This window comes from Phalangium opilio, unplaced genomic scaffold (genome assembly GCF_054372755.1).
Source record: "Phalangium opilio isolate 3A_F unplaced genomic scaffold, DU_Popi_V2 ptg001170l_1, whole genome shotgun sequence".
Classification (NCBI taxonomy): Eukaryota; Metazoa; Arthropoda; class Arachnida; order Opiliones; family Phalangiidae; genus Phalangium; species Phalangium opilio.
The window spans coordinates 10,106,802-10,122,741 of record NW_028324255.1 but is presented as its reverse complement, the minus strand read 5'-3'; the positions used below and the strand labels follow the sequence as shown (position 1 = coordinate 10,122,741).

The window sequence follows — 15,940 nt, the reverse complement described above, 5'->3', positions numbered from 1 at the left end:
AATGGTGGTGTGTAGAAGCCAGTCTGTACAGACTGGTCTCCATGTGGCATGGAAAAAGAGCCAAAATGATGGTGGACTGTAGAAGCCAGTGGGTAAAGACTGGTGTCCATATGAGATGGGCAAATGGCCAGAGGATGGTGGTGTTAGACAAATAATGGATAATAGATATGGTAAGTGGAATACAGTTTTCCAAATTTCCGGGAACTGTAAATGCGGTCCGGAATTTGGGAAAACCTTTGCTCCGATTTGAAAACTGCGAACGCGGTCCCCTGGGGTGTAAGTCAATAACAACAGACAGACAGACAGACACGTCGAAATTAGAACCTCTCCGTGACATACGTCACTCGGAGAGGTAAAAACTGTATTTACCAAGTAAATTGGCCCTTTAAATTTGAATATAAATTAAATTACGGTTATCTCGATAATTTATAGTTAGTTTTATTGTTGCTGTTTATTTTTTCATACTACTCTAAGATGGCAGATCTTTAGAATGAACGGCGTCATACTCAAGCAATATTAATCGATGTAAATGTTACAGACAATGTCAAGCTACAGAGTTGGTTCACTCGATGGGAATAGAGCGATTTGAGTTGAACTTTCATAACGTTGAACTACGATTTTTAGAAAATGTAAAAACAGGGCAAAATAAATCATAAAACGTCTTTTCTTCGTAGTGTCACGCAACTAGCTAAAAGTTAAATCCTCCGAGCAAAATCGTACAGCGTTTCCCCTGTTTGAACTCAATAACCAAAAGGCGAGACGCCTGGAATGCTAAAAAACAATTAGAGTAGTATTTTTGACTACACACAACATCGATGGATTTTTTTTAATAATTATCATATTTTATAGTGTCTACAGACCAAGTTGCCTCAATATATAGGCCAAAAATTACGTCAAGGTATTTTTTGGGTGGAAAATGAATAGGTTATTGACTAAGTGGCACCTGCAACAAAAACAGCTAATTGGAATCATCGTGTAGCCATTTTCTCAACGTATCTAGGCTGATTTTGTGGGAAAAGATAGACGAATTTAACCTACAGAATAATACATCACGCTGCGCCTAGGAACTCTCGTCGCTACCAAACAACGAAACCACAGTTAGAAAGACGTCATGATCATGAGACGTGACGAAGTGCTTGAGCCGGCCCAAAAAAACCTGCATAGAAATTAACATGGGAGATATGGGAGCACACATATTCTTATTTACTGTATATTTTACTGGTGGCACAATTAGTACAACTCATTGGTGAATCTGATTCTATGAACCACAGCCCACTCGATCAACCGCTCAGCTACGAGGTTGATCGAGTGGGCTATGCATGAACAAAATGAACCTTGCTGACATAAACCGATGCATCACCTATAGCCAATAAGCTAAATTATGATGTATTCCACAATTCATTTCACAAAAAAAGTAGGGCTTTGACGTCATTTTTAGGCCTTTTGACGATTCTCGGTCAATAGAAACTCAACCTCCCACTACAATTATAAAATTTAGTCTATATCCTGCTGTCTTTAAAGAGAACTTACTTTGATTAGACAAGAAAAGGGGCTAGAACACTAAATGAAGAACTCAGTGTCTTAGTTTACAGGATTTTCTCTGTAGTACATCTTTATCAAATTATGTAGCTTTTCAAATTAACATTTGACTTGGCCTTGAATTTGGTGAAATCTCAAGTGAGGAAATTTGAGATAGTATTTTATTCATAAATAACATCAACGAGCTACATAGGAAATACATGGAACACCGATGAATAAATGGCAATATTACCGGAGTTTATTTATATAAATGAAGCAGGCATGAATAACAGCTTATCAATACTTCAGGCCGACTCATTCAAATCTTCGTATGACCATCTACCAGGGTTTTGGCATTTTCCCAGACTGGAGAAGATAGATTTATTCCAACTCCCAAATTTCTCGGTTAACTTTTGCTGTGACTGTCTAAATGCAGGTTGCGGATCGGCAACCAATTGGTTTCAAAAATAAAGCTTGGTTTCTTCGGTGCCACGAAAGTACGTAGTTTAGTACGTGAAAAGGTATTTTTCTTTAGTTATGTAGAGCGGAATGAATACGCACAAAGAAACTTTGTAATTATAGTTAGGGAAATATAGAGTTGTAAGTTCTATCACATCCTTAATTAGTCTAAATATATACAGACTTGGAAAAATAAACCCGCTATAGCTGACATCAGGAACCGATACGGTTCCTGCTGACATTAATATTATATCGTTATTGGGAATTTGTTTAATTGATTTATGACCATGGCTTAATTTCAACGTTTAGAAACTTGGTCGAAGCAAATCTCGGTTAGGACAACGGCTACTGATACTGACATCAGAATAGAAAACAAGTAGAAAGGAGCGGTGACGCTACTCAGGTCCAAGTTCGAAGAGCTTTTCATTGGTCTCTTCCACGTGACGTATTCCATAGGGTGATTGTAGACGAACTCCAGATAGTTGAAACATTGGTCCCAGACTGCAATAAAGAGTGGTCAGTCCTTGTCACTTTACGACAAAATTCATACTGACCCCAGTTGTACGAACTCGTGTAGTATTGGACTGCTTCTCTGTGTAAGAATTGGAAGCCAATTTCTTGCTGCGAAAAGTAAAGTCCTCCTTGGTCCGCGAAGAGCTGTTTAGTCTCAGCATCAGCAGTCAAGACTTCTCCCAAGAACCAAGTCAGGTACATGTCTGATATGATCAGAGCTTCTTTCCCAGAAATTATCGGAACGTATCCGTCAATCATTATATAATCCACAATACTTTTGAAAATGTTTTCCATATCGAGTGCGTCTAGCCACTCCTGAACAACTGGATCCTTGGCAGTCTAAATACGAATTAATGACGTCAAGTAAATAGAGGACTTAATATAAAAGTGGGTATTCACCAAAACTTGCAGATATTCGAATGTTCCAGTGCCTTCGATCATAACAGGTGGAATTCCCGATTTGATCAAGTCTGAGAGGGTGTCGATGCAATTGTAACTCTCAGTCGTGAACTCGGATCGCAAAAAAACACCCCAAGAAAAAGAGAATGAAAGTCACTCCGATGAGCCACGACGAGGCTAGCAGACGGCAAGTAATATGGGGCAGAATGGTGGAAATCGCTATAGAAAATATTTTCCAATTCTAAAATTCATAGAGCTGAAACCTTTCTGGGAGCCCACCAGTCAAGGTCTTATGCCCCCAACCACGATCAGAATTATTTTTACGCCAAATCCAAAAGACAAAAAAAACTTGCTTACGTTCAGCACACAAGAGCGACGCGTTATCCCAGACATTTTCCCGCGTTTCTCGGACTAATTTCTTAACAATTTTCGTTTTGGACAAATGTTTGTCCATTACTAGCGAGTGAATGACGAGCAAAACCGCAAGAAGGACCACGGTTACTGCCATTAAAGTTACTACCTAATGAAATCCAGAACAAATTTATCATTGGATTGTAACTGACTGAAATTTACTAGCGAATCCATATTTAGGAAAGATAGCGAAGTTGACACGACCCTTTTAGGGGCGGCGGACACGATAATAGTTCTGGACGCTCCAAAGGGCGAAGACGGACTGAAATATTCCTGTCGGCCGTCGAAAAATGAGAGCGGCATGGGAAGCATGATACAATGAACTTTCTAAATCGCGGTGAAATGTCGTAAGAGAGTAACTTATTTTGTACTTCTTTATTAGTCGAAAATTCACTTACGTTTGCTAAATTAGGTTCGTTAAAAACTTTAAGAGCTTCTAAAAAGTCCAACTTATGACTGTCGAATATTACCCTAGAAGTCAGCAATAAAATTAAGTTACAGAAATGTGTATTTTTAAATTAAAATTTCATTCCTGACATATAATCGAGGCAAATCATTTCTACTAGGGTCACTTCAGAAACATTTATTTATGAATTTATTGGCTAAACAAGTTCGGAAAACCAGAATATTACCCCTCCGAGTCAAGATGGAGACTACCTACAAACTTTATAATGTAGATTTGGATCGCTCTTTATTGATAAACAATTAAAATTAATGAATTATTCAAAGCATACAGAATTAACAGTAAAGCAGACAAAATTTTCATCCAATAAGGGTAAGCCTTTTGCCCAAGGCTATCATCCAATGGGCAAAAAAAAAACAGGAAAAGAGAGTATAAAATTTGGCGAGATAGTCCCTTTTGTATTGGTAAACGCTCAATTTTCTACTCCTCACCAGTATACCCTCTCTGTTCAAAGCTAGATTCACAGCTGGGTTGGCCTGTAAACACTATTCTCTCGTTTCACCTCAATAATATTCCTAGTTTGTCATCATGACTATTAATGTTACATTGTACCATAGCTGATTTGTGGCTAGCCGCACTGAAAGTGCAAGCGCACAAAAAATTTATGGAAACTCCGAAGATTTATTCCGATTATAATCAGAACTTTAACTAATCTAGTAACCACCATGACACTAACTTCTATTGTAACACCTTAACCTGTTAATTTAAATGTGTATTTGACCTAGAGTGACTTGATTAATAAGGCGTTTGAAACAAAGCAAACGCCAGTTGTTTCGCCGCACTCAAATCAGTAGTATATAAAAGTTTCGAATCGCAGCTATAGATAAGAACAGCGCAATTGCGTGAACCTTTGGTGGAAGCCCCGCCATTGGGAAGCTAGACGTTTCTCGTAACTCTAATGATGATGGAGTATGTACAGACTGCTGTCCTTGTGGGATGAAAAAAGAGCAGATGATAGTGGTGTTTAGAAGCCAGTAAGTACAGGCTGTTGTCCAAGTGGGATGGAAATAAACCAAAAATGGTTGTGTTTAGAAAGCCAGTAAGTACAAACTGGTTTCCAAGAATATGGTCGAGTTTAGAAAGCCCATAAGATGGTGCTATTAGCCAGTTTAAGTGGAGTAAAATTTGTCAGATTTCCCGAAACTGTGAATGCGGTCCGGAATTTGAGAACGCGTTTGCTCCAATTTGCAAACTGCGAACGCGGTCCCGTGGGGTGTAACATCAGACAGGCAGACACGTCGAAATTAGAACCTCTCCGTGACATACGTCACTCAGAGGGATAAACTTTAAAGTACTATTCAACTTCATAAAGACTTCACAATAATAATTATCATCGTATTTTCAAATTCCTCAGCTTTTGCTTTTTAAATCGAGTTTGTTTGAGTGCAATAATTTAAATTACTTCAAAATACAACAAATATTACTTTATGTTATAGGATCGTTTTAAGTAATCCGCCGTCCTTCTGTACCCCAACACCATGTTCGCTAACCCCCACGTTTCCTGGTAAGAATTTGAAGTATATTTACCTTTTTGCTTCAATAAAATGATTTCGATCTGCGAGCTTACCGTAATTGTCGCATAGTTTATGAGAGTTTCATTGGCGTACCTGTGATAATTGAGGCATTTTTAAAATGAAAGAGTAACATTTTATATTTATAAATTCAAATTGTACCTGTATTTAAAATAACGATCATTACCAAGAAATTCATATTCATTTTTTGACATCTCTCAATTTTCAACTGATAAATCAAATCTCCTTTGTGAAATTAACAATATCCAATCTGTTATGACAAAACTAGAACACGCTTATTTCTATATTGGAAAGTTTATGGACAATTTAGCGGGACTATAACTTTAGGTGATAATAGAAGAAGGATAATACTGTATCCTATTAATAGGTATGCAACATGATTCTTCCCAGGCTCACCCTTTTTGTGTTTGCTCATCTCCTCATCAAAATTCAGATGGGCATCGCACACTGGGGGTGAAGGCAATAACTATTTGGTACTAAACACTCAGGAATCAACCCACAAACCTTGATTGTCTTCACAGTAAAAAAAGAACATTCGAAATTAAATGTTTCAGCGTTCAATACCTTGCCACTGTGGTGGTATGCCTTAGCAATCAAATATTAACGCCTAAAGTGGTATTCATTTGTACACGTTAAGGAAATGTTCATATTTTAACGCTAATATTGATATTCAAAAATTCACGCTAACGAAGCATTCAGATTAGGTCATTTTGGCATTCAAATATGATTGCACTAGCATTTAAACGAGAGCGTTTTGGCGTTCAAACGAGGTCGGTATTTGGCGTTCAAATGAGGTCGTGTTTGGCGTTCAAACGAGATCGCGTTTGGCGTTCAAACGAGATCGTGTTTGGCGTTCAAACGAGATCGTGTTTGGCGTTCAAACGAGATCGTGTTTGGCGTTCAAACGAGATCGTGTTTGGCGTTCAAACGAGGTCGTGTTTGGCGTTCAAACGAGGTCGTGTTTGGCGTTCAAACGAGATTGTGTTTGGCGTTGAAACGAGATCGTGATTGGCGTTCAAACGAGATCGTGATTGGCGTTCAAACGAGATCGTGATTGGCGTTCAAACGAGATCGTGTTTGGCGTTCAAAGGTAAGCGATTTTGGCGTCCACATGTAAGCACTTTTGGCGTTCAAACGAGAACGAATTGGCATTCATACGTAACTGTTTCGCGTTATAATAGAATTGCATTAACAATTTAACGAGAAAGATTTTGGTGTGATCAATTCACGCCATGGTCAAATATTATTTGCACGTATTAATACCCTAACTTAAGCCTCTATTCACTAAATTTACCTCATTTTAGTACCCTATTTACAGCATTTCAAGTTGATTTGACTATAGTAGTTAACCGCTTTCCTCCCATTCTGCCGACCAACGCCGCAAATTGTCGGATTCATCAAATGGGACAAACATCTTGGGTTAAATGTTCCCAGTGAAATTAAATTACTAATTCCCGGGAACGGAAAGATTCTATCTTTTCCTGCAAAAATCTACTTAATCTATAACGATTGAGTGGCTAGATAAAATGAGCACTAAACCCAATTATTTTGTAAAATATTTAGCAAAATTGATAGTTTACAAGAACCAAATAATTTTAAATTAAAGAAATGTACCTTTATAAAAACATTTCTTGATATTTATTTTCCCTTTTGAGTCATATGCATCACATAACACCGCAAAGAAATTTGAACATAAAACGAGTACCCAAATATGATTTCCTAACGTAAAACACTGCCTATAAAAAAGACAGCAAATATTTCATTTTTAAATGCTGCCGACGAAAAAAAATTTCTTATTATTGAAAAAACAAAGTTGGAAAAACCAAAATATTACCTCTCCGAGTCAAGAGGACTACTTACAAACATACTTACCTGTATAAGGAATTATATCTCTCTTTTTTTGATGGAAAAATTTACGAATTATTAAAGCTAGGTTCCCTCTTGACCGAAAATGACGACCGAATACTTTAGCGCTGCGTCAAAAAATGAGTTTTACGCAGGCCTTCGACGGCAAGATTTTAGTTTGGTTCACACATACGACCGAATTCAGACCAAAAGGGGCGGTCGGCAGGTAGTCACGTGGCACTTAAGCCTTGGCCTTTGATTTTCCATTGATGGTATCTTAATTAGGGAGCTTGTTTCTACCAAATTAAGGTCAGATATTCAAATCAAAGGTTTATTTCGTAAAAACACGGCAATAGCGACTAGCGATCAAATACGATTAGAGAATTCAAACTCAAAAGTTCATAACATGCAAAGGTGGAAATGGCGACTGGCGAGTTGAAACAAAACTCAAAGCATCGATAAAAAACTCCCCTATTATGACGTCAGCAGAAGCTTCATCCCGAAACGCATTTTGATTGGTTATGAAAATAATTTTACGTCGGTCTCTGCTTCAAAAATAGAACACTAATTCTGTTTCGGTCACGTTAGGCGGAAGATGTTTTACCGCAGAGGTACTTACGCAGTGTTTCCGTCGTGTTTTCGGTCAAGTGGGAACTAAGCTTAAAGCAGTATTCCAAGCATAGAGAATATATAGTAAAGCAGATGACATTTTACATCCAATAAGAATGTGCCTTGGACACATGAAATCAGTCAATGGGGAAAAAACAGGAAATTAAGTGCATAACTTTTGGGAGAGATATAGTCTTTAAGTATTTAAAAGGCCCAGTTGTCTACGCCTCAACTTAACCCTGTATTCTCATAGCTACATTCACAACTGGTTTTGCAGTATAAACACTATTGTCTCGTTTCACCTCATATATATTCTTAGTTTGCCAACGCGGGTTTTAACGTTAATTATCACCAAAGCTCACTTGTGGTTAGACGCAATGAAAGTCAATATGCACCACAATAAGAATGAAAACTCCGAAGCTACAACCCAATTACGATAAGCCCTTTCAATGATCAAATTGCCACCATGGTCCTTACATCTGTTTTAAAAACTAGACCTTATTTAGACGTGTACACAGAAAAAACAACGTTTAGGTTTTGAGCACATCCATTTGATTTAAACATGTTGAAAATCTAAACCCCTAGATTTGACATACGAAAACTTAACACCAACTAGTACCAATGGGTGTAATAGCTAAACATATAAAAACTAAACACAACAGCGCATTGAAAGCCTTTAAAAACACGTTTAAAATCTAAACTTATCGTAAAGTGGACATAAACCGAAACGCCAGGGTTTAAACGTGTTCAAAACCTACTCTAGGTGTAAAGGATATAAACATATTGACGTCATGTAGTTAACTCGAGCATCTGAGGAAGAATAATTAATATTTTATTTGGTGAATCGGTTTTAACCCCTTCTCATGCCGAGAGGCCAAGGTTCAGAAATTTGGGAATGGGGTACATTCATTCGCTGGTGCTTCACACATCAAAAGTCAGAATTTACTCACAAAAGAGCCATATTAGAACTTCGCCCATATATAGTAAATAAATAAAATTTTATTTTTAAATTAGTTTGGTTTATAACTGGGTTTAATTTTGAGTTATGAATTCTAATTTTAGAAAAGTGTTGCTTATTAAACGGTTTGACTCACGCTAAAATTGCCTTCAAAAATGTTTCAGTGAAAATTTTTGTTGCGAACTGTAAGTTTAGATCAGAGGTTTAGTACATATAACCGATCAAAATATATTATTTGTTATCTTGGCGTAAAAACATAAAAACATCAAAATACGGTTTTCTATTAAAAATCAAGATGATTCTAAACTTGCAAATGAGTGTATAGAATATGTTTACACTTTTTTAAGCCTTTCTAGGCACCTGGGACCGGTCTGTTCAACGTTTTTGCTAGGGGACGACCACGTTGACTGTTTTACCATTACCAGGGTACTTATATTTGTACGCGGCGATCGGCTAGGGTTACGAGAAACGTCTAGCCTTCCAATGGCGGGGTCTACCTCCAAAGGTTCACGCAATTGCGATGTTCTTATCTACAGCTGCGATTCGAATCCTTTATATACTACCTATTTAGTAAGGCGAAGCAACAGGCGTATGCTTTATTTCAAACGTCAATATTAGTCAAGTCTTTCAAGAATGTTTAATTGTTCTTTTTTAAAACGATGTAAAGCTCAATAAGGCGAACAACTAACGAATAAAATATCAAATATTAATTATATATTTATTTTAATATTTAAGATAATTTTGTTTCTCAATTCAAAATTAATACGGAAAGAGTTAAAAAGCAGTCTATGTTTTTGTCTGTGTGTGTCGGTCCGTTGTTACACTAGCGCGCTGCTTTAGCAGTTCGCTTTGCTTTAATGTGTAAAGAAATCCTACAGAACCTTAATATTCACTTTTTCCATAATATAAAGTGAATATGTGGAAATATTTTTCGTAACTACGATGCATTTAGTACTTTTCTAGCTTTAAAGCTCTGTTTCATTTTGATATTCCAAGGATATTTTTAATATTATTATTTGAAATTGCTGTTTATATATTCCTTAAGCTATACTACATCTGTATATAGAATAATCCTTGATCTAAATATTTCAAGAAGGAAGCTTAGGCCTGGACTCAATCGGGTAAATCAAATATTATCCGCAATAGGCTTAGTGAACCAAAGAGTAAATAATTGAGACTTAAGGTGAACTAAACTGTGGGTTTTATTTTCGTGTCTGTAATGAAGGGACATTAACGGTTCAGAGTGAGTCGAAAGTTATTTACACGTTTAAATAATCAGGTTTAGATTTAATATTAGAAGAAAAGATCATATTGGCATTAAGACCAGTGAAAAGCCTAATGGTAAACGGGTATTAGCTACGGAATGCATCATGGTGGCAATTAGATCAGTGAAAGGGCTAATCGTTATTGGGTTATAGCTTAGAATTTTTCATTCTTATTATGGTGCGTATTGACTTTTAGTGCGTCCAACCACAAGTCAGCTTTGGTGATATTTAACGTTAACACTCATGTTGGCAAACTAAGAAAATCGTTGAGGTGAAACGAGACTGTAGTGTTTATACTGCTAACCAGTTGTGAATGTAGCTATAAGAATATAGGGTTAACAGTTGAGGCGTAGACAGTTGGGACTTTTCAAAGACATAAAGGTTATATCTCTCCAAAATCTATACACTTCATTTCCTGTTTTTTTTCCCATTTACTTATTAAATGTGTCCAAGACGTATCTTTATTGGATGTAAATGTCGTCTGCTTTACTGTATATTCGCTATGCTCGGAATACTGGTTTAAAAATTCGTAAATTTTTACTTTAAAAAAGAGAAATAATTCTATATCTAGGTTAATAAGTTTGTAGTAGTAGTCCTCCTCTTGACTCGGAGAGGTAATATTTTGGTTTTTAGAACTTGTTACACTAGTGCAACGCGTTAGCAGTTCGCCTCGTGTAAAGAAATCCTACAAAACCTTTATATTTTCATTTTTCATAATTTAAAAGTAATATATAGATTTATTTTTCGCAATTTCGATGCCTTTGGTAGTTTTGTAGCTATAAAGATCCGTTTTTTTGATATTCCAAGAATAATTTTTATATTATAATTTGAAATAGTTGTTTATATATTACTTAAGCTATACCACATCTGTACATTAACGTTGGAAAACTACATGCGGGTTAGACATAAACGTTTTCAATCTGAACGCGTTTGAAATATAAATGTTTTCAATCTCAACGTGATTGAAACATAAACGTTTTCAATCTTAACGCGTTTGAAACATAAACGTTTTCAATCTTAACGCGTTAGAAACATAATCGTTTTCGATCTAAACGCGTTTCAAACATAAACGTTTTCAATCTAAACGAGTTTCAAACATAAACGTTTTCAATCTAAACGCGTTTGAAACATAATCGTTTTCAATCTAAACGCGTTTGAAACATAAACGTTCTCAATCTAAACGCGTTTGAGACCTAAACGTTTTCAAAACAAACGCGTTTGAAACATAAACGTTTTCAATCTAAACGCGTTTCAAACATAAACGTTTTCAATCTAAACGCGTTTGAAACAGATACTTTTTCAATCTATGCGCGTTTGAAACGTAAACATTTTCAAACTATACGCGTTTGAAACGTAAACATTTTCAAACTATACGCGTTTGAAACGTAAACATTTTCAAACTATACGCGTTTGAAAAATAAAAATTTCAGAACTAAACGCGTATAGGCAGGGCTCGTGTTTAAAAAGGCGTTGTATTTTCCCGTTTAGGAAAACGTTTAGAATCTAAACATCGTTTTTTCTGTGTACTTAACTTTCGGTTCACTCTGAACCGTTAATGTCTCTTCAATACAGACAAGAAAATAAAAACCCATAATTTACTGAATCTCGGGTCTCAATTACTTCTTCTTTGGTTCACTAAGCTAATTACTGATAATCCTTAATTTACCCGCCGGATCCTAGGCCTTAGCTTTCTTTCTGTAATCACTATAGCAAGGATTATTGCATATACAGATGAAGTATAGCTTAAGTAATATATAAACAGCCATTTCAAATAATAATATTAGAAAATATCCTTGGAATATCAAAATGAAACAGAGCATTAAAGCTACAAAACTATTAAAGGCATCGTAAATACGAAAAATATTTCCACATATTCACTTTATATTATGAAAAAATTGAATATTAAGGTTCTGTAGGATTTCTTTACACATCAACACAAAACAAAATGCTAAAGCGGCGCACTAGTGTAACAACGGACGGACACACACAGACAATCGCATAGACTGCTTTTTAACCCTTTTCGTATTAACTTTAATTTCAGAAACAAGATTATCTTAAATACTAAAATAGATATAATTAATATTAAACATTTTCTTCGTTAGTTGTTCGCCTTATTGAGCGTTACATCGTTTTAAAAAAGAACAATTAATCATTCATGAGAGACTTGACTAATATTGACGTTTGAAATGAAGCATACGACTGCTGCTTCGCCTTACTCAAATAGGTAGTATATAAAGGACTAGAATCGCAGCTGTTTATAAGAACATCGCAATCGCGTGAACCTTTGGAAAAAGACCCCGCCATTGGGAGGCTAGACCTTTCTCGTAACCCTAGCCGATCGTCGCTTATGTCTTAACCTTAACGATGATGATGGAGATAGAAGCCAGTATGTGGGATGGGCAAAAGACCGGACGATGGTTGTATTTAGAAACGAGTGAGTTCAGACTGGTGCCCGTGTGGGATGGACAAAGTACCGGATGATGGTGGTATTTAGAAGCGAGTGAGTACAGACTGGTGTCCATGTGGGATGGACAAAAGACCGGATGGTGGTGGTGTTTAGAAGCCAGTGAGTACAGACTGGTGTCCATGTAGGATGGACAAAAGACCAGAGGATAGTGGTGTTAGACAGACAATGGAATAATAGCCATTATAAGTGGAATACAATTTTCCAAATTTCAGGTTCGGAAATTGAGAACACATTTACCCCGATTTTCCAACTGCGAACGCGGTCCCCTGGGGTGTAACATCAGACAGATAGGCAGACAGACAGAGACGGTGAAATTTGAACCTCTCCGTGACATACGTCGCGCGGAGAGGTAAAAATTCAATTTATAGGATGTGTGTATATGCACACGTCTAGTATTAAGAGGATCAATGCTTAAATTTACCTAACCTAAACTAAGTCTTACCTAACACTTACCAAACGTAACCTAAGCCTTTTCTAACCCTAACCCAACCTGACCTACAAAACAAGCAATATTTTGAAAAAGGCAGGTGTTTATTGTATATAAACTTAGCTAGTAGTTTTTACGATTATTTAGAGAGGACGATCGCCAATCAAACTTAGTTATGTAATTAATTACCCAGTTAAGCAAGTAATTTAGTTTAGGTTTAACCTCCATTTTCTAATAATATTTCGTAATTTGAGTGTGTGCTTGTGTTCCTGAAAAAATCAATAGTCTGAGCCAAGAAAATCGACTTAATAATGGTAATGAATAATTGGCAAATTATCATGTTCTTGAACATCAAAATATAATAAAAATGATTTGTTGAATTATAATATTAAAATTTTGATTAAATGAACCTGGATTTTTACCATTGAAAATATTACACCCAAAAACTCTCGGAAATAAGTATTATATACTTCTGCTTATATATAACATTAGGATGTGTCGCACGAAACATACCAACAGCGCAAACTTCAAATAACAGAGTGCTTTTTGCTTTACGTCATTGAATCTGAACTGTGGATTTCAAACTCGAGAATATATTTAACGACATTCAAACTCGGTCGAATTCGCGAAAATTTTGAGTTCGTTTGGTTCGAGACCCTTCTTTGAAAATGGTAAGCAAACGCGAAATCGCCCCTAAATGTGCAAAGTTCAACGCAGAAGCTGACCGTAATTTCCAGAAATAGTTTTAATGACTTTCGTAGCTCGTGTAGAGTAGTGTTACGCCATTTCCTTGTATTATGCACGCCAACAGTAAATATACAAGGAGTAAAGAACTAAATCTTTAAGCGTAACGGCGTTTTTCTTGCACGTAAAAACACAGACAGCTGCATGAAAATTAGACTTTAAAGGTGGAATTCATAAACGTCGGACGCAACGCAATGTAGTACAGACGAAGGCAGGGCTTCGTGCGCAAAAAGCAGACGTTCACGCACGACACTCTGCCTTCGCCTGTACTTAATTGCTTAACGTCCAACGTTTTTGAATTCCACCATAAATATACGATTTTCAAAAGTTGGGTGTAAAATATAATATGGTGTATGCCCGTATCGTTTTCATAAGACGAAACATCCGCTAGATGGACCCAAAGACGTTAGATCATGTGGCTTCGAACAAAGGAACTTTGTTTTACTGGTACTTTGAAGCTTCATCTAGCGTCTTGTAATACAAGCAGACGATACTCTGCCCCCATTTGAAAAGGGTATATTTTAGCGGAGCCTCCGAAATGAACTAGGCCCATGCATGTCAAAATTTTTGTGGGGAAATATCCAGTTTGTTAAGCAAAATATTTTCACCATATACGTGTACGAGATGGCGCTTATATTACCGTTGTGACAGGGGTCTTCCTTAAATTATCGTTGATATTTTAGGGGTCAGTCATAAAATTTTTATGATAGAGAAAAGTTTCATCCTAAAATTAACGTAAATGTTTTTGGTGCTATTCACTTTTTATTGAATCTTTCGGTTAGATTGTATTGATGACAACAAAATAAATTATTTCAATTAAAATAATTCAGTAAGAGTAATAAAAACGTATACTTACAATCCGCGACCTTGGCCCAAATACATAAGCAGTCGACAGGGTCACGGGGTTGAACTTTGTTTATTTTACGGTAATATAAGCGCCACCAAGCGTAAAACCACGGCGAACTAAATTGGTTAAAAAAATATTCTCGCTTCACGACACGCATGGGCCTAGTTCATTTCGGAGGCTCCGATTTTAGATATGCCGTCTTGAGAAATAGACAAACTAGAGACGAAAGTGTTTGCCGTGTTTCTTACGACTAGTTTATTTACTTCTCTTCAACTGCGAAACTTTAACTATCAAAACTTGCACAACTTTAAAAATATTCTTAATATATATCAAGTTTTGCTTTCTGTTACTGGGGGAAGGAAGCGGGATTATTGCTTTCCTCTCCCTCCTTGACCTGGTAAACTTTAAAGGTCCACATTAATTTCACTTTCTGAACGCAATTACTTACTAAAGGTCAGATATTGTTAAAGTGAGATTGCAGCATTATTTGAAGTGAATCTAAATTTATTTAGGCCTAGTTGTAATTATATTTTATTCAATTCATGCAATAAAGTACGCATATATTTATCGAGATAAGATAATTTCATCTTAACCATGTTTTATATTAAAGTGTATAATACTATACGCATTTTACAATATTACTCGTGATTTAATAAATGCAACTTAGTAGTAGGAGAATAGAGCAGTTTGATTTTATGCGAACGGTGGCGTCACTAGGCCTTTTCAGGGGGGGGGCTAAAACCCCCAGATTTCAATGTTAGCCCCCTCAAAATAATCCATAAACCCTACCAAAAAATTACTCGTAGCCCCTAAAATTCTGTAGCATGATGGTGTATAAAAATATAATGATAAGTTCGTTAAGTTTCATCTTTGTAGAGATGAATTTCAATATCAAACAGTAACGGGGACTGAAAGCAAATGAAAACTAAAGTAATTCTTTCATCCACAATTGTCTCATAGTCAATAACTCGGTTCTGTACTCTTTATCAATAAAAGTTTGTATGTCTTTAAAATACGAATAATTTCACGATGACACAAATTGTCGGATAGTTGTAAAGGTCTACACATCTTCCAATGAACCAATTATGCAAAATTTGGTTATTAATTTCCTATAACAACTTTCAAATAGTAGGCCCAGATTAAGCTACCCCCCCCCACAATCTTCTAAGTTTTACCACGGCTCTGGCAGCCGTATTGGTAGGTTTCAGCTTCCTCCTATAATATAGTATAGTCATAAGCATATGTATAGTGTAGTATGTGGAAAAGTATTTTTCTTAAGTCACGTAGCGTGGAATGAATATACGCATAAAGAATCCTTGTAATTAAAGTTAGGAAATAATAGAGGTGTTACTGTTAGTTCTGTTAGTTCTATCAGTTCCAAGTACAATCTAAATACAGACTTGGAGAAAACGAACCAGCTATAGCATACATTGTCAATATGTCGCAATTGTACACATTGACAAAATAATTTACACTACGCGAT

The 15,940-nt window shown here is 36.2% G+C and overlaps 1 protein-coding gene across 1 annotated transcript in view; it reads right to left on the bottom strand.

Moving 5' to 3' along the window:
* Positions 1-15,940, bottom strand: part of LOC149587181 (uncharacterized) — a 208,845-nt gene that overhangs the window by 88,188 nt on the left and 104,717 nt on the right. The window lies entirely within an intron of this gene.